The 18,359-nt window shown below is 41.8% G+C and overlaps 1 protein-coding gene across 5 annotated transcripts in view; it reads left to right on the forward strand.

Moving 5' to 3' along the window:
- SERPINB5 (serpin family B member 5) overlaps positions 1–18,359 on the forward strand; it is a 79,029-nt gene that overhangs the window by 5,255 nt on the left and 55,415 nt on the right. For 2 of the 5 annotated variants that reach the window (XM_041739954.1, XM_041739958.1), the window contains one exon: positions 3,394–3,445. The exons of 2 other annotated variants lie outside the window; for them this stretch is intronic. The gene's annotated coding sequence lies outside the window, so the exon portion shown is untranslated. Of the gene's footprint in view, positions 1–3,393; positions 3,446–18,359 lie in introns of those variants that run through there. One more of the 5 variants, XM_041739960.1, reaches the window with a different exon arrangement.

The following is an 18,359-nucleotide window of genomic DNA, read 5'->3' on the forward strand; positions in this document are numbered from 1 at the left end:
ATTTCCACGACCCTGAGATCATGAGATCATGACCTAAACCAAAATCAAGGGTCGGACTCTTAACCTACTGAGCCACTCAGGGGCCCCATGAAATCTTGATTATGTTTTAATGATTCCTTTTCACATGTCAGGAAAACTGTTTTTATTACAGTAGTTTGGTAATACACGTCAGTATTTTGTGGAACTGCCTGATTCATTCTAAGCAGAATGGAAAACTAAGGGTACAGGTTCTGATGTTGGAATGCTTGGTTCAAATCTTGGCTTGAATGCATATCAGATAATTACTTACCCTCTCTGGGATGCTGTTTTTGCTTCTGTAAAATGAAGATAATACTCCCTGTCTAATGGGGCTGTGTGAGAATTAAATAAACAACCTAGCATGTAACAGAATTTGGCTTGGAACATGATGGTTAATGCCCACTAACTGTTAGCTATCCATAATTTTCAGGATATCTGTATTTTCTATTGCTGCATAACAAATTATCACAAACTCAGCAGCTTGAAACAACACACTTATCATCTCCTAGTTTCTGTGGGTCAGAGGTCCTGCCTGGTCTTGCTGGGCTTTCTCCTCAGGGTCTCACAAGGCTGAAATGAAGGCGCAGGCTGGGCTGGGCGTTCTGAAGACTCAACTAGGGAAATATCTGCTTTCAAGTTCCCTGAGGTTGTTGGTGGAATTCATTTCCTTGTGTCTATGGAATTCATGATAGCTGGCTTCATCAAAACCAGGAGTACACATGTATGTGTGCATGTGTGTGTCCATGCACTCACGCACACGCGCCCCCCACACACAATCCCTGTTGTTTCAAGTCTCTGACCTCAGAGAAGGCTCAGACCCTCTTTTAGTAGGGTTTACCTGATTAGGTCATACTCACCCAGGATAATCTCCCTTTTGATTAACTCCAAGTCAGTGAATCAGGGACTTTCATTAAATCTGCAAAGTCTCTTCACTTTTGCAATTTTTGTTCTCCCTATAAATATAGGAGATAGGAGAAATAACTACTCTGTTCTTGACATAAGAGAAATATATAAGATTTCATATTACAAATACTACATTCACAGGCAGCTATACAATTTTTGTTGGTAGTCTATATATCTCTACCTCTATATGTATAAATATATATGTTTTTTATACAGTACTATGATAATTATATTCATTTGGTAACAAAAATAGATAATAAAAAATGGAGTGGCTAAAGATAGATGCTTATATAGAAAATCTTCATGATAAATCACTGCCTTGGAAAATTACATGGAGCAGAAGCATTTGGTTTAGGAAGAGGAATCACATCTGTACCTTTGAAATATGCTGACAAATACATATTCTAGCAACAAAATTGACTTGGACTTAGAAGCTCTTATTGTCCGTTGAGAGTTCCTTTTCTAAAATCTCATTCTTGTTTTCTTTTGAACAGGCAACATTTCCCAAAGACTGCTATCACTAAATCAACACAGAGATCTAGGGGGAGAGTGTTGGGGTGGAATCAGTTTTAGTCCAAAAATCAGCCTCCATTTACTTCTCATGGATTAGTTCCAGAAGAAGGACTTAGGAGAATTTAGGTTCAATCTCAGAACAGCCCCCAGCATCGGATAGTACAATCTCCCAAATAGCAACAATGCCATCATCAAGCTAATGACTGTCTAGATTAGCAAAGAAAATTTGCATTTTGTTATCTAAATGAACACTTTCTGTGGAATTATAGTCTAAATCAGTTGTTCATTGTCCCATTTGATTGCTAAATTAAGTCAACTCCACAACAAGATTAAGCAAAAATAAAATGAATACATCATAAGAGTAGCAATTATGTGTTGTACCAGAGAGGGCTTGAACATGATGTCTGTTTAATAGTGGTGTTGTTTTTTTTTTATCTTCTGAAAATAGTGTAAATCTCCCTCCATTCTTTCAGAAGCTCATTAGTATCGACTTTGAGCAAATCTGTCCAGATCTTCAGCTTTACTTCCATCTTCATTTTCTTCCTTTTCAGACTTAAATCTGCAAAGATTTTCAAAAAGATATCATTGTGTCAGAAAAAAAAGTTGGTTGTGGTTTTGTGTGGTATATATAGAGAAGCCTCGTAATTTAATTACTAGCTAGACATTTAGTAAATGGCAGTATGGTAAATTTCTGAGTAACAAATGAGGATAGTATTCTGGGTAGAGGAGAGTGTGGGGGCCAGGAATGGACCCTAATTCAATATGACCACCCTGAGATTGAATATCAACAGGCGACTTCTTTGCGATACATCAGTTTTCCTGTTTAGTATTTAAAAACAAATTTGAAAATGACATATATCAATGGCGAGATGACAAACCAAAAAATCGCCAAACCTAAGAAATGTTTTAGTGAAAGCTGCTGTTTCAATGCATGTGAAGGTCAATACTTTAACCAGATAGGACATTTAATTCCCCATCCTTACTCTATTTGTAACTGTGTTGGACTTTGCGATCAAAGCATGTGACATGGAATTCTTATTTATATGTGTAAATAGATGTAAACCTAGAGACTCTAAGACAATAAGTAACACGTGTATGCTAGAACCCAACAATGTTTTTCTTAAAAAAATTTTTTGAGTCTCATTGACACACAATGTGACATTGGTTTCAGGTGTGCAGCTTAGTGATTCAACAACTCTATGCTGTGCTCACCACGGTGTCCCTACCACCTGTCATCATACATCATTAGGGTATCATGAACAATGTTCCCTATGCCTTGGACCAACAACTCAACCAACTGGTGCTGATTGAGCTTCAGTTAGGTGTGCAGCACCCAAATCTGGTATTTAGATGAATCCCCATGAGAAGTCAAACATGATCCTTTCTCCCAAGAACTGCTAACACAGAAAGATAAAGCAGTTGCGAATAGGGAGCAATCTTCAGAGGTCAAATGCATGATAAATACATACAAATATGCCCAATGAGTTAAAAACAAGTAGTGAGAATTGTTGGCTGCGAGGGTCGTAGAGATAGTTGGGCTTGAATTGGCATAGAGAGCAAATTAAGATATAATGAAGGAATTTACATTTATTCATATAAAGACACTCTGTGCTCCTGAAGAGAGTTATCCTTTTGTATTATTCAAATTATAATTACAAAATGGGAGTCTTGAAAGCTTAAGTGTTTATTCATAATCTTGGCCAAAGTCCACCCTAGAAGAAGAGTAAGGATAGGTTAAAAACCACAGCCAATTCAGTTATTTAATTTCACTCTATTAAAGCTCAAGATTGCCAAATGATCTCATTACCAAATTATATCCTAAGGTCATGCTGGGAAAATAAGCGAATCTATGCCAGACAAACTACTCCCAAGGGCAATTCCTGGCCAGTGATGTTGTGAAGTTGCAAAATGGCTATGCTTTTCATTGGATAAATCTGTCCTCCACCCTTGGTGTTCTAGGAGAGTTCCTCGATGTACCTAACCTAGTGCAACAAAGCGTGGGGCCACTCAGGTACGTGTGAAAGACAACTGGTAGCAGTCTGAAGAGCAATTTTGTAATAGACTTTATAAAGAGGCAACTCAAGTCTATAAAAATCATAGAAGAAAGCAGCAAATTGGCAGCGTTAATGATAGGTGCTTTCCATATGTTTTGATCAGGTATTCACAGGTTGTTAAAATACTATAGTAAGAGATGGCATGCCTGGAGAGGTGATAAATAAAGTGTGAAAAGACGGAAATGTTCAGCTTTGATGGTTCATGTTTTTGGGCCTGTTTTTGAAATGGTGGGACTTCGTAGAAGCAAAAAAGCTCAAGTTCTCTCTTAAAAGAGAAAGGATACTACCCCATCAAAGCAAGGAATACCCTTAAAGAAAATGGTTTTATTGTGCCAGTGAGAAATTCCAGAAAAGGGATATTATAAGAGCCTCCAAGGGGCAGATTTAGGTCAGAGGAAATGTATACCTTGGAGAGAGATGGAGACGTTAACTTATTCAGAAGTCCACTCGCTTCAAAGACCCCAGAGTGTAAAGTATCATGTAATTGATCCAAGAGGACAATATGTCAATCAACAAATCTAAATCCAGTTGACTATTATGTGAAAGGCATCTAACCCTCCAAGCTCCTTCTAAATTTCTCAAATGAATAAGGCCAGCATTGTGCATTGATTGTCTGACTAATGGGTATTACAAGACAAATTTATTTTAGAAGTGCCAACAGTGATGTCGTAATTTTATAGTGTGGTGGAAAGAGCTCTCTCTGGGCTTGGATTCTTGATGTCCCGGGTGGTTAATCCTGACTGTTCCAGTCAACACCTTTGTGGCTTTTGTTAGAGAGTTAAAACACGGGTTCTGATGGAATATGGTGTGATTTAACCAGAACATCCTAATTCTCTACTCAGCTATGCCACTCCTTTGCTTTTAGACCTTTTAGATCATTAGCTTCTTTTGCCTTTGGTTTGCTTGTTTGTGAAGAGGTTGAGCTAGATCATATATAAAATCTCGTGCTGCTTTAAATCAATCCCTTGAAGCACACTGTGATTATATTTCTTGAAATTACTGTGGGGATGCCTGGGTGGCTCAGTGGTTTGAGCATCTGCCTTCAGCTCAGGGCGTGATCCCGGGTCTGGGGATCAAGTCCTGCGTCGGGCTCCCTGCGAGGAGCCTGCTTCTCCCTTTGCCTATGTTTCTGCATCTCTCTGTGTCTCTCATGAATAAATAAATAAAATCTTAAAAAACAAACAAATTACTGTGGGTGCTTAGACTTGAATTTCGGTTAACACACCAGATTACTGCAGCACTGAGATATACTAGAAAGTACTAGAGATTCTGAAGGGAGACCTGAGGTCAGGCACTTAGCTGCTCTGAAACTTAGTTGACTTATCTTTAAAACTGGACTAATAATTCTTCCTTTATGGGGTTCCTGCAAAGATGGGAGATAATGAACTCTGATGTCTGGCTTGTAGCAGACATTCAATAAATAGTGGTGCTTTTAATTTTTCCCTCTATGAACGACTCGATGCCAGGGTGCAGCATTATTCCTGTGGGAAAATGAAATGGCCAGTATCACAACCCACAGCTTCTAGGGCATCCCCATGGCTGACACGCTATAATGCTATCTTTTGTAATGTAGATGGTGATTAGGTAGGAACTTTTAGAAAAACTTACTAATGGGCTCCAGTGGGAGTCCATTACTTTGCAAAGGTATTGGATGTTGCCTTTGTAATGTCTTTTACTCAGATCTTACTGTTAATTCTGACACTTAATGCCCACGGCTTCTCCAGTGAGGCCAGCCTTGGCGGGTCCTAAGTTCACGTGCAGGTTCTAATAGGGGTCAGCTTGGCGTTGTTTTCTTCTATTATTCTTTTCAGTCCCCTCTTTCCACCACTATCCCTGGCACGTGGGGTCCCCCACGGCCCTGTGCTTCTGCATTTTGCCACATCTGGATACTGCTGGATGCTTGCTCTTTCTCTCAGGCAAACAGAACCACCCACGCGCTTCTGCCAACCTTGGCCACTTCCTTTCTTTTTTTCTAAGATTTTATTCATGAGAGACACAGAGAGAGAGAGAGAGAGAGAGAGGCAGAGACACAGGCAGAGGGAGAAGCAGGCTTCATGCAGGGAGCCCGATGCGGGACTCGATCCCAGGACCCCAGGATCACGCCCTGAACCAAAGGCAGATGCTCAACCACTGAGCCCTGGGGCTGCCCTGTTCATTTGCACCAATAGTGATCATTAAAAGGTGCAAAGTTAGAAACCCTTTCTCTGTTTTTTTAGAGACCCTCTACATTTGACACACTTGTGTTAGATTCTGGAAGTGACTTCGATTGATTAACTTATCCCCTTTTTGAGCCCTGTCACTATTGTTCTTGGACCTGGAACTTCTTGCTCGGGCTCCTGGGCGAGCTTTGATAGTAGTGTTTCCAGCTTGGAGGGTTTCACTGGCAACGTCCTGTCTAAGGCACTGTCCCTGTTCGCAGAGGGTTAGTAGTCTGTTCCCACATGGAGAGATCAGGAGCAGCCAGTCCCAAGAGAGAAGCACGAGCCAAATGTTCTAAGCAGCACAAGCTGCAGGAGGGAGAAGAGATGGCTGTGGGCTGAACCAAGCTGGCTGCTCAGGGCAACATACTCTGGAGCTGGCTCTTGGTGGTGAGATGGGAGAGCCTGGCCAGGTGCGGGGGTGGAGGGGGCAGGATGGCCTGAACATGTGGTTTGTGCAGATTCTTCCCCAGAGAGGTCCTACAGGAGATTCTTACTTCCTAATCCATTCATAAGCTCATCTTTGCTGTGGATATTCTTTTTAGCCTACCATGGCACAGAAAAGCAGCTGTCACGTACCGCATGTGTGAGCTTGGCTAGATCATGTGTCTGACTGAATTTTTTCAACAGGTACAGCTGGCATTAAGGGTTAATGTGACAATTAAGAGGGAACCCATTTTACTGGGAGGGAGCAGGCCCTCGATAAACATGAGATGTCACCTCTTCCTCTGCTCCACATAAGTATATCCATGAGAGGTGGAATTGGGCCATATTTATCTCTATGGTTTATGAATTTTATATTAAAATTTATTCACAGATTAATGAACATATGTAGCTGGGTAAACCCAAATGTAGTAGATCGGTACATTTCCTAGCTCTTTGTTATTTCTGGAATATTTCTGTGATGGACTGAAAGAAAATAAAAAATAGTTTTAAGGAAATCTTGTCAAATGTATAAGCACAAAAAGGAGAAGATTGTGTCTGGGGTTTTTGGTGGCCCAGCTACCAAGTGGCCTTTGCTTGTTTAGGGGACCCCTGGAGTTTTAGTCTTCTAGGGCTGTCATAACAACGTATCACCAACGTGGTGGCTTCAAGCACTGGATTTATTTTTTTTAAGATTTTATTTATTTATTCATGAGAGACACAGAGAGAGGGGCAGAGACATAGGCAGAGGGAGAAGCCGGCTCTCTGCAGGGAGCCCGATGCAGGATTTGATCCCACAACCCCAGGATCACAACCTGAGCCAAAGGCAGATGCTCAACCACTGAGCCACCCGGGCATCCCCAAGCACTGGATATTTATTCTCTCACCGTTTTGGGGGCTGGGAGTCCAAACCAAAGTGTTGGCAGAGCCACGCTCCCTCTGAAGGCTCTGGGGGAGGAGACTTGCTTGCCTTTCCTGGATTCTGGAGCTGCCTGTAATCCTTGGTGTCCCTTGGTTTGTAGACAAATCACTCTAATCTCTGCCTCTGATGTCCCATCGTGTTCTCCTTGTGACTGAGCTTCTGTGTTGAGATTTCTATTTTCTTATGAGGACTCCAGGATCTTGGATCCAGGGCTCACCATAGCCAGTGTGACCTCATTTTGATTTGATTACTTCTGCTTGTCAGCCTGGAGGCTGGGGTAGAGAGGGTGGAGGGGGCAGTCTCCCTGGGGGGTAGAGCGTGAACTCACAACCTCAGCTTGGGTGCTCTTGTCTGAGCTTTTGAATCCTGAGCAAACAGGTGGCCCTATGTGGCCAATGGCAGCAGCTTACAGAGGGGGTGAGTGGGGAGGTTTCTGGTCTCCTTTGGTTCCCACTTAATTCCTGAACTTGATTCTCTGGCTTTCCCTTCAGTTCTATAATTGTCCTAACATCCTCTCAACAAATTCCCTCTCCTTTGTTTAAATTTGACAAAGTCAGCTTTTCTTTTCGCAGACAAGGACTCTGAGTAGCAGCAATATCAGCAAACTAATTTATTGTCCAAATCTTACCATAAAGTCTCAAGGAGAAGCAGAACCCGGGGACAATTAGCTTCAAAAGAGTAACTGCCATTAAGAACATTAGTTATGACAGGACATTAAATATTGATTGACTACCAAGTCACCTTTTGTTTGTAAATATTTTATACAAATGACAAAGGATAGAGCTCCTTTATAAATAAAGTAGTTACATTAGAAGATTCTGGAATCTGACTCCTCAATGTCTAGAGATCTGAAGGAATTAAAATTATTTTTAAAGTTGTGATTCAAAAGGGTTTAAGGAAAAAAAAACTAAAAGAGTTGAAATACTGCTTTTTATTATTGCTGGGCTGTCAGAACAGTTCCCTAATATCAGATCCATGTGCGAATTTTGAAGAAATTCTTTGACTCAGGGCACCTGGGTGGCTCAGTTTTGAGCATCTGCCTTTGGCTCAGGTCCTCATCCCGGGGTCCTGGGATCCAGTTCCCCATTGTGCTCCTTACAGGGAGCCTGCTTCTCCCTCTGCCTATGTCTCTGTCTTTCATGAATAAATAAATAAAATCTTTTTTAAAAAGAAAAATTTCTACTCAATATTAATTAATACACTTTCTTAGTTCAATCAATCTAGCTGTTAATTAACAATCTGAAGTTGGTTAAAAAGAATTTCTATTTCCAACAGTACCGAGATTTCCTATCCTCGGCGTGGTGCGAGGTCCCTCTAGTGGCTATTCTAGAAACTACAGTTCCTACCTAGGCGGCTGACACGGATTTAATTAAAAGCCGGCAGTTTACCATTTCTTGTATTCCCTTCCTGAAAATCGCCAGGGGTAGTAGCCTCAGGGCAAGAACAAGAAAAGGCACTGTTTAGGAAACCAATGGTTAGGGAAATCTTGGCCGACAGCTCTCTGGGTTGAAATGAAAAATGCCTCTCTGTAGAATAATGTTGCCTAATAAAAGTAATTCAAGGCCCCATCTATAATTTTAAATTTCCTAGTGGACACGTGAAAAAAATTAAAATGAAACAAGAAAATCGATTTTAATGATGTATTTTTATTTAACCTAATATACCCAAAATATTATCACTTCAGCATGTTACCAATATGAAAATGAATGAGGTGTTTGTTTGTTTGTTTACCACCATTGTTGCACCAGGCTTTTGAAATCTGGGGTGTATTTTACACTTGAGCTCATCCTGATTTGGGCTAGCCACATTTCAGATATTCAGTAGCCCCATGGGGCTAGTGGCTAATTAGCACAGGACTAGAGAAACTCCAAAGGGAAGAACACGAGGGATATGGCCTCAGCTGTTTCATAATTTACAATTCACAGCTCAGGGCGGCATCTGACAATTTGCCCCAGATCTGTTTAGACAAGGACCATAAACATGGATGAATTGACTTCAGGAGCCTAGAGCCTAGAGATTCATGTTTCCTGTGCATCGTTGCCAGTGGAGCCTATGTTGTATAAGGGTGCTGGAAGGTTTGTTTGATGTCCTGCACCAAGAGCTTTCAAACGTTTAGACCCTCTCCGCTGACGGTTGCATCTGGGAGGATGCTAAAGACGGACAGTCAGTACAGGTGGCGTGGGGGCCACATTCCTATTGGATGGTCCCTAATGGCTCTGGGACTCTCCACCCAGTATGTTTCTGTGGGCTCTTGGGATAACTGCAACCCTCAGCTGTAGAGCTGTACCCAAGCCCCATGTCTGGGCCCAGGAACCCAGACAACCTGGAGACCGCTGGTCACACGCTTGGCTGCTTTCCCTCCCCTTCCTGTGGGCTCTGAGGCTGGGTGGGCTAGTTAAACATAAGAGGCATATATAAAGCTAAACTCACGAATCAACATATGTAATTTAACTATTTAAAATAAGCCTGTAATTAAATTGATTAAATTTACTATTGATCTGGAAGCTCTTTGTCCTCAAGGACATTTTGGTTGGGTCTAATTAAAAGGAGCCACGGGTTATGGTGGAAGGGGGTGGCGTTTCTAACAGTATATATGTCTTTCTGTCCCAGAATGGGAGTCTACCCCAGGGAGGTAATCAAAGATGCAGACCAAGAGATCCACAGGTGAAGCTGTTCAACATGGCCTTGTTTTAGGAGGGAAAAACAGAAGCACCTTAAACATTCAACATTAGGTGTTTGCTTCCGTGTATCCCCATATGATAGACATTATGCAGCTTTCAAAGTAAGGCTTCATGAATGTTTTTCCTCTTTGTTTTTGGTTTTGGGTTTTGCCAGTGATACCCAAGAGTTCTGAATGGCTTGTTATAGAAGGTGTCAGCCCCCCACCCCCACCTCCACCCCACCCCACCCTGGCCCTTTGCTTCCATCTTTCATCTTCCTAAAGGTCCCCTCTTTCACCTCTTCTGAGCAGGCCATTTTAAAGATTTATTTATTTATTTGATAAAAAGAAAGAGGGAGAGAGGTGGGGAGGGGCAGAGGGAGAGGGAGACAGAGAATCTCAAGCCGACTTCCTGCTAAGTGTTAAGCCGGCAATGGGGCTCCATCTCACCACCCTGAGGTCAGGGCCCGAGCTGAAACCAAGGGTCAGAGGCCTAACAGACTGAGTCACCCTGCTGCCCCTGCCATTTAAGAATGTACTTCTAGTTCTTCAAAGAGCATGCACAGATTTCTACTTCTGGATTTTTCAGCTTTAGTTATTATCTTTCAGCTTTTCACTCTGGAAAGTGAGGATTTAGCCCATTCTCTTCCTATCCCCACCACAAAAGCTCCCCTTTGCCATTTCCTCTCTGAGAGTTTCTGTCCCTCCTCAGACTGGGTTCCTGTGCTCAGTTTACCCCACACGCCGCTCTCCATCTTAGCTCTTGCCCCACGTTAGATAATAAGCATTCACTGGATTCCTTGCTCCATGGGGAATCTCTGAGGATAAGGTTTTCACCTTTCTGGCCTGTGTCTTAGGTGTTTAATACATCCCAGATGACTTTCAAGGGATACATAAATTAAACAAGGCACCTGGCAGTCTGTCGGCTGCTGCTGCAAGAAGAGTATGGAACACCAGTGGCCACAAAGCATCCCCACAAGGAATTCTAGACGAGGGATTTCCATCTCTCCACACCTGTTACTATATCTTAACCAGCATCCCTCTCCCCCGACCATCCTCCCCTGACTCTGCTTCCACAGTGAGGTTGCTCTTATTTCCCCATCTTTATATTGGCCAACTTTGTCTACAACTGGGAGACCTAAAAGGAAATCAATTAAGGTCCTTTAAATAGAGAGCTCAGTGAGAATTGTGTCTTCTCCTAAAGAAAGAGAAACAAGACAGTTTTAAATTAGGACAGTTTAAAGACTCAGGACAAAGCCCAAAGTTAGAGGTGGGACTTTTATTTATTTATTTTCAGAAATGTGTCCCAAGTAGAAACTGTGATAGAGCAGAGTGGAGTGTATTCCAAGACAAGCCACCCATTTACTTTTTTTTTTTTTTTAAGATTTTATTTATTTATTCATGAGAGACACAGAGAGGCCGAGACACAGGCAGAGGGAGAAGCAGGCTCTGGGCGGGGAGTGCGATGGGGGACTCATCCCAGGACCCCAGGATCATGGCCTGAGGGCCCAAGCCAAAGGCAGACAATCACTAAGTCACCCAGGCATCTAGACTTTCACTATAAGTTAACTCATGTTAGACGTTAGACCAGAATTTTGTCAGTGGTTAGATTGCCTTATTGAGGAGCTTGCACATATTTGTGGAGGTTTGTGAGTAGAGTGTCTACTAAATTCTGCTGAATACCTAGTATAAGACAGGGACCATGCCGGACTGTGCGCATAGATGCAGTCAAAAAGATATGGATCTTAGAGTCCACTTGAGGAGATAATCACAATAATAAGTAAATAGTAAAATAGATGATCACAATTATGAGTACAATAAAGTACAATAAAGTACAATAAAGGATGAAGAGGATGTGGGGAGGAGGTGGGAGGGGGAGTCACAGAAGGTGTCTCTTGAGAGAACTGGATGAAACTTACTTCCCCCGGGGAGAAGATTGTAGGGATGTGGTGTCATGGTTTAAAGTCAAATTCCAAGTACTTTAATGCGTGGAGATAGAACAGGCATAATAAGGAAATGTTTACAGATACAAAGTAAATTATGCATTAATGTGATGAACTTTCGTGATCCTGGGGTCCTGGGATCGAGCCCCGCATTGGGCTCCTTGCAAGGAGCCTGCTTCTCCCTCTGCCTATGTCTCTGCCTCTCTCTGTGTGTCTCTCATGAATAAATAAAATCTTTAAAAAAATGTAAGTTGTTGGATAATTGAATTTAATTATAATATAGAGAAAAGAAAGTCTGGCTACTTAGAAGTCAGTTCAGCTAACATTCAGTCATTCAGAGGGGGCATTCCTGATTTATAATTTTGCCACTCCCAGAACGAACTCAGCCATATTCATCTTAGCTTTCCAGGCACTGTTCCCTCCCCCAGGGTGGATATTAGGATGTGATGGGTTCACATGGAAGTGTGTAGGCATGGAAGGGGCGGCCACGGCCTGCCCAGATGTCCTCCCATGCCCAGACACACACTCTAGGAACATCATTTCCCCTGGCGAGTCGCCCCACTGGCAACCCCAGGGAGAGACCCTCTGTCAGCCTGCTGTCTCTCTGGGTCTCTTGCTGGATTTGAGGCTCAGGTCTTGCCTGGTCTTGGATTCTGAAACTTCAGTGAGAGCTTTATCTTGTGCTCTTTCTTCTCCTTCCCGACTTGCCAAGGGGAAGGCAGATTGCGTGGCTCCCACAGTGACAATGACCATCTTGCTTCCTTTTCAAACCTCCCTCCTCCTTCTTCCCAAATGAGAGGCTCTTCTGTTTTACTGGAGTGGGTGTGGGTCTGGGAACCCAGCTCTATTATTCCCCCTTTCTCATCTTTTTGGCCTTATTACTCCTTTCAACACTGTTGTTCATTAATTCAGCCTCCAAGTTGGGGCTGCAGGGCAGGCCAGAGAGGCCGATGGAGGGGGAGCCACCTGCGATGACATCTCATGAGCCCCCTCAGTTCACAGGAGAAGCAGGCATCCCAAAGTGGTCCTGGCTGGGGAGAGTGGGTGGTTGGCTGGGGCTGACGGGGGGTGGGGGCGGTCTGGGGAGAGAGCTAGGAGGTCATCAGGACAGAGCCCACAGCCTGGGAAACAGCAGGGTCAGAGGTCAGCACCAGGAACCAGTGAGGGAGGGTGTTGGGACTCTGGGGAACTGAGTCAAGATGAGTGTTGTGCTAGCCACAGTAGAGGAGTTCCAAGGGAACAGAACTTAACCCGTATTCCATTTTGTGCCATGGTTCTAAAAATTTTATTTATTACTCTTTTCATGTTTTTCATTCAAGCGTTATTGTTGAAACATGATTGCTTATTTTATTTCTTGGGCATGAAAACTTGCTTTCTTTTATCCTGGAGTAAATGCGTAGACATTTGAAAGCACAATAAATTAAGAGCATGTGGTAGCTTATAAAAATATTACTCGCCCTTCCCAAGCCCAGCGTGTCTGAGTGGGTCAAGCTGAGTGTCTCTTTTAAATGTGCTGAGTGGGGCAGCGGTGATGTCACTCATTGGCAGTAGAGCCAGGAGAGCCAGTCGTCATTGAGGCTGACAGACGTTAGAAAAAAACGAGTCCCCAGGGAAACGTGTTGCTCTGCCTCTCGTTCCTTGAGATGTAAATATGTCTCTGGGAATGCACACATATATGCGTTCCTTCTTATCACCACATAAATATTTATCCCGAAGTTGGAATGAATGTTATGATGGATCAGTGTGGTCAGCATTCATTCCTCAAAGGTACTGTTCAGGAATTCCATTCCTGGGGTGACCAGGATCTAAAATAGGATCCTTTTAAAAACTGTCCCCCCCAATTCCCTCCTTGCCCTTCCTCAACGTGTGAGCTCATTGTATCGAGCCAAGATTATGTGAGAACAGGGCTTGCCCCATGCCGTGATGAAACATTCTTTTCAAATGTGCAACAGAAATACACTCATTCATACCTGTGTACAATCTGGTGGTTCTCTTGCAGGGGCCTGTTTGGGCGATCCTCTCCTGGATCAGATCCCATGGGAGCTGTGCCCGTATCCTGGGCAGAGAACCTGTGCACTCACATCGGCATCCAAGAGCCAAATATCTTGTCTTATGAGGAAATGAGCAAGTTCTCCTAGACATTTTATGATAATAGTGTGTGTTGGGGGGGTTGGCTGATGGAGGTGAGAGGTAGCACATAATTTCAGTTTGTCCCACTACTGCCGATACTAACTTAAACTCCTCGATTAGGCCTCTTGTTTTAATATGTTACCTTTTTAGAGCAGTGTTCGTTTCATAGCAAAGTTGAAAGGAAGATGCAGAGATTTCCCCCATACTGCTCGTCCCCACACATGCACAGCCTCCTCCATTGTCAACATCCCTCGCTAGAGTGGTACATCTGTTACGATTGGCCAATCAACAAGGACACGTCATAATCACCCAAAGTCCATAGTCTGTGGTTGTACATTCTGTGGGTTTGGATAAAGGCATAATGACATGCATCGATCATTATGGTATCATACAGAGTATTTTCACTGCCCTAAATATCCGCTGTGTTTTGCTTACTCATCCTTCCTCTCACCCACCCTCTAGTAACTGTTGATCTTTTTACTCTCCCCACAATTTTGCCTTTTCCAGTCTGCCATATGGTTGGAATCATGGTATGTGGTCTTTTCAGATTGGCTTTTTCACTCAGTAATATGCACTTAACGTGTCTCCCATGTCTTCTCATGGCTTGGTAGCTTTCTTTTTAGCACTAGATAGTATTCCATTGTCAGGATGGATCATAATTTATTTGTCTATTCACCTAAAAAAATGTTTTGATTGCTTCCAAGTTTGGGCAATTATGAGTAAAGCTGCTGTAAGCATCCATGTGCAGGGTTTTGTGTGTACATACATTTTCAAATCCCTTGGATAAATATTAAGCAGTGAGATTGCTGGATTGTATGGCAAGAGTATGTTCAGTTTTGTCAGAAAAGGCTCTGTCGTTTTCTTGTAATGTCTGTCTGATTTGGGCATTAGGGTAATGATGGCCTCATAGAATGAGTTGGAAAATATTCCTTCTGCTTCTATCTTTTAGAAGAGTTTGTAGAAAGTCAGTATATTTTCCTTAAATATTTGGTAGAATTAATCAGTGAACCTACTTGGTGCATTCCGTTTTGGAAGGTTACTCATTATTAATTCAATCACATTATTAGATATAAACTGACTTCTGTCTGTTTCTTCTTGTGTGAGTTTTGGCAGATTATGTCTTTCAAGGAATGGGTCTGTTTCATCTAAGTTATCAGATTTATGGGTAGCGTCTCTTGGCCTCAGTATACCCATCTGTTAAACAGGGAGGCTAATTGCTATCTGCTTTCTTCATGAAGAAGCAGGATCATGGATTAATTAGCATGGCCTTCTGACAACAGAGGCACTATATACATAAAGGGTTTTTTCTCATTAATAATAATGATCTTGTGTTTTCTGTCCTTTCATTGACTTAACATGAAGACTAAAATTTATTTCTCTTTTGCCTCAAAGAATCATGAGGGTTAATGGTGCTTATAGATAGGTGCTTTCTTGTCCTCACTTAAAAGGTACTATGCAAATGATAAATTGCAAATACTAGCAAGCAGCAAGGTCAGATTGTAGGCTTCCTTGCTCACTGCCCCGGCTGAGCAAATTGAAGTTTTTAATCTCTTTGGCTCTCAGTTTCCTCAACTGCAAAATAAGGAAAATAAGATTTTGTCTATTTGAAGGCAGTGACTGGTTCAGTCCATTTCTTTTTTCCTTTCTATTTATATTTAATTAATTCAATTACTGATACACATACTTAAAATCATGTTATACAAAATAATACATTCATTTTGAAATATCACATTTTCCCAAATTCACAATCCTGAAGTAATTTTATTCAAATTCTTTCGTATACCTTTGCATCAGTGTCTTCTTTACCATGAGAGCCACTTCCTGAATCAGAGTTTTCTAGAACATATGACATCTTTCATCTGAATTGTCTGAAATGCCGGCTTTGTCTGATTGAACTTTGAAACTGTAGCTGGCCCACAGCCTGACAGGCTTTTTCATCTGTTTTACAGGTGTTGTAGCTGTGACCTCGACTATGTAACTACTGTTTTATTGCTTACTTTTGAAATTTAATTTTCATTTTTATCAAAATAATACATATGCATAGTTTAAGAAGTCAAATGGTGTTAGCAAGCTCGCTGAAGGAAGTCTTTACTATCTAGAAACAATTCTCCCAATTCTTTTGCCTCCATAATCACATGGCCCTCTTCCTGGTAGACCTTCCTATCTTCTTCCCCGTGTGTGTGTTTTTGCGTCCAAATTTCCTGCATCTTTTAAGGACACCAGTCATACTGGTGTGGGACCCATCCTAAAGCCCTCATCTTGACCTGATTACATCCACAAGGACCTGCCTGACTTCCCAATAAGGTCACATTTAGGTATTGGAGGGTAGGATTTCAAAATATCTTTTTTGGGGGGCACAATCAACCCACAAGACCTAATGACTTCCTTTGATGGCAGATGAGAATTTTATCTCTTATACCATCACCCTCTTTTTCCTCCTCAGATCCTCCCAATATAGTTACATCACAATTCCTGGTTAAATCCACACCATATTTTCATTCTTATAAGGATGGGAATGATCAAAATTATCTAATGATCCATGAATTCCATGGATCATCATCTGAAATCTTTCTGTGCTTCCAGCAATTCCTTAGGACCACTCTCAGTATATTGGGAGATATAACAGACAGTATTTTGTTAGCTAAAAGCACAGTGGGTAAATGTCTAGTTTACTCCAGAGTTTAACTTGTAAGAACAGAACCAGCAACTCCTGGAGGGAACACAGAGACTGTTGACCATCCTGAGAACAATTGCTCTTGTGTCATCCTATGCCGAACCCCTGCTGCAGTTGTGCCCTAGGGAGAAATAACATTTGTTTCTGGTGGAAAGAGGGTAGGAGAGAATGCTATTGGGTCAGTACTTGTGGGAAGAAGACTTCTCATTTGAGCTAGATGTTAAAGGTGAGTAAGTGTTCACCAGCAGAGGGAGGGGAAATGGGATGTTCCAATTACCCTGGATGGAAAACAAATGGTTTACTGAGGGAACAGGGCATTCCCCTTGATGAGAATAGCGGCTCTAGATGGACTTGCTAAAAGTGAAGTCAACACAATTCATCGAAGGATCAATCCACTGAAGAAATATTCTCAAACTCAATGACTATATACATGCGGACATATACATATGTGTATATATGTATGTACGTGTGCAGATATATTTGTGTATGTATATATGTAGATACACGTTCTAATGGATATATTGAATATATTAGTGAATCTGTTCTTCTTGAACAAATATATTATTGTTTTTCCCTTTCTCTTCTTAAAGCTGGAGGGGTTGAAAGAAGTTCAAAAGAGAGGGCAAAGGTGGGGAATCCCAACAGACTAACTTACATTCCTTCCCGAATGCATAGGCAGCTGTGTCTCCTACGCGTTCTTTCATGTTAAAATGTGAGAGTTAAATGGGTTTAGGAGTATCCTCATCTTGAATACAGATTCTGGATCATGTATCATCTAGTTTTATCCTTTGTATCTGTGATAGAAGAGGTGGAAATCTAGATGAGTGATTCCCAAACCTCAAAAACACGTGAAGAGACACAAAAGCAAGAGAATCTTTTCTGGGGGTGGGGCTCAGAAAAATGTCTTTTCAACCAGATTTTGGAAGCATTGGTCACTCCAGCCTCCTGCTCCCCAGCCCCTCCCCTGCCTCCTTACTGGTTTTGAATTTTAGCACATTCTAATTATGTGGGGAAGTTGTTAAAAATGGAGATTTAGGGGCTCTTCCCAGAAATTCTGACTCAGTAAGTGTAGGATGGGGCCTAGCCCTGGAATCTTTATTTTACAACCAAACCTGGTGATTCTGCTGGATCACAATTTGAGAACACTCCTTCCTGTCTAGTGATTCTTAACCCTGGCTGCTATTTAGAATTGCCCAGGAGCTTTTTGCTAATATTGATGCTTGGGTCCCCGCCTCCCTCCCTCAGATCAATTACACCAGAGTTTCTGGGGGCGGGGATTGAGAACTGTCTTTGTTAAACGCTCTCCGGTTAATTCTAACTTGTAGTGTGGGCAAGGAGGATCCTTGCTAGACAACAGAATCCTAGGGTGAAGTTTGCATTCAACTGCAACACGGACAAAATGGTGTTTACTTACAATTTAATGCATTTAAATAAATCTCACAACAATCTATGAGTTTGGTGTAATTATCCCCATTTTATAGATAAAAAAAAAAAAAAACAACCCACGCCTCCAAAAAGTTGTATAATTAATCTGAGGGCATATATCCTGTGAATATTGAAACCTGCATTGGATTCTGGGGCCAAAGACCTCTTCTAATATAGTTTGCTACCTCCTTCCACCAAGAGATGCTATGGAAGAATGAAGAATAATTTTTTTTTTTTAAAGAATTTGATTCAGTTTTGAAATTCAAATGAACTGATGATCAAAATGCCTTCATGGAAAATTGCCCCCATTAAAAACTATTTTTAAACATTGTTTCATAGGCTAGGTAGGGCTCATGCATGTACTGTGATGATCAACCAACCAGTTGGATACAACTTTGTTAATGGATGAAGACTATGCTAAAAAAAAAAAAAAAAAAAAAAAAAAAAAGACTATGTTGCTGATTTATCAGGAATGTTGTTCTAGTAAAGGAGGGTGA

Source organism: Vulpes lagopus, chromosome 24 (genome assembly GCF_018345385.1).
Source record: "Vulpes lagopus strain Blue_001 chromosome 24, ASM1834538v1, whole genome shotgun sequence".
Taxonomy (NCBI): Eukaryota; Metazoa; Chordata; class Mammalia; order Carnivora; family Canidae; genus Vulpes; species Vulpes lagopus.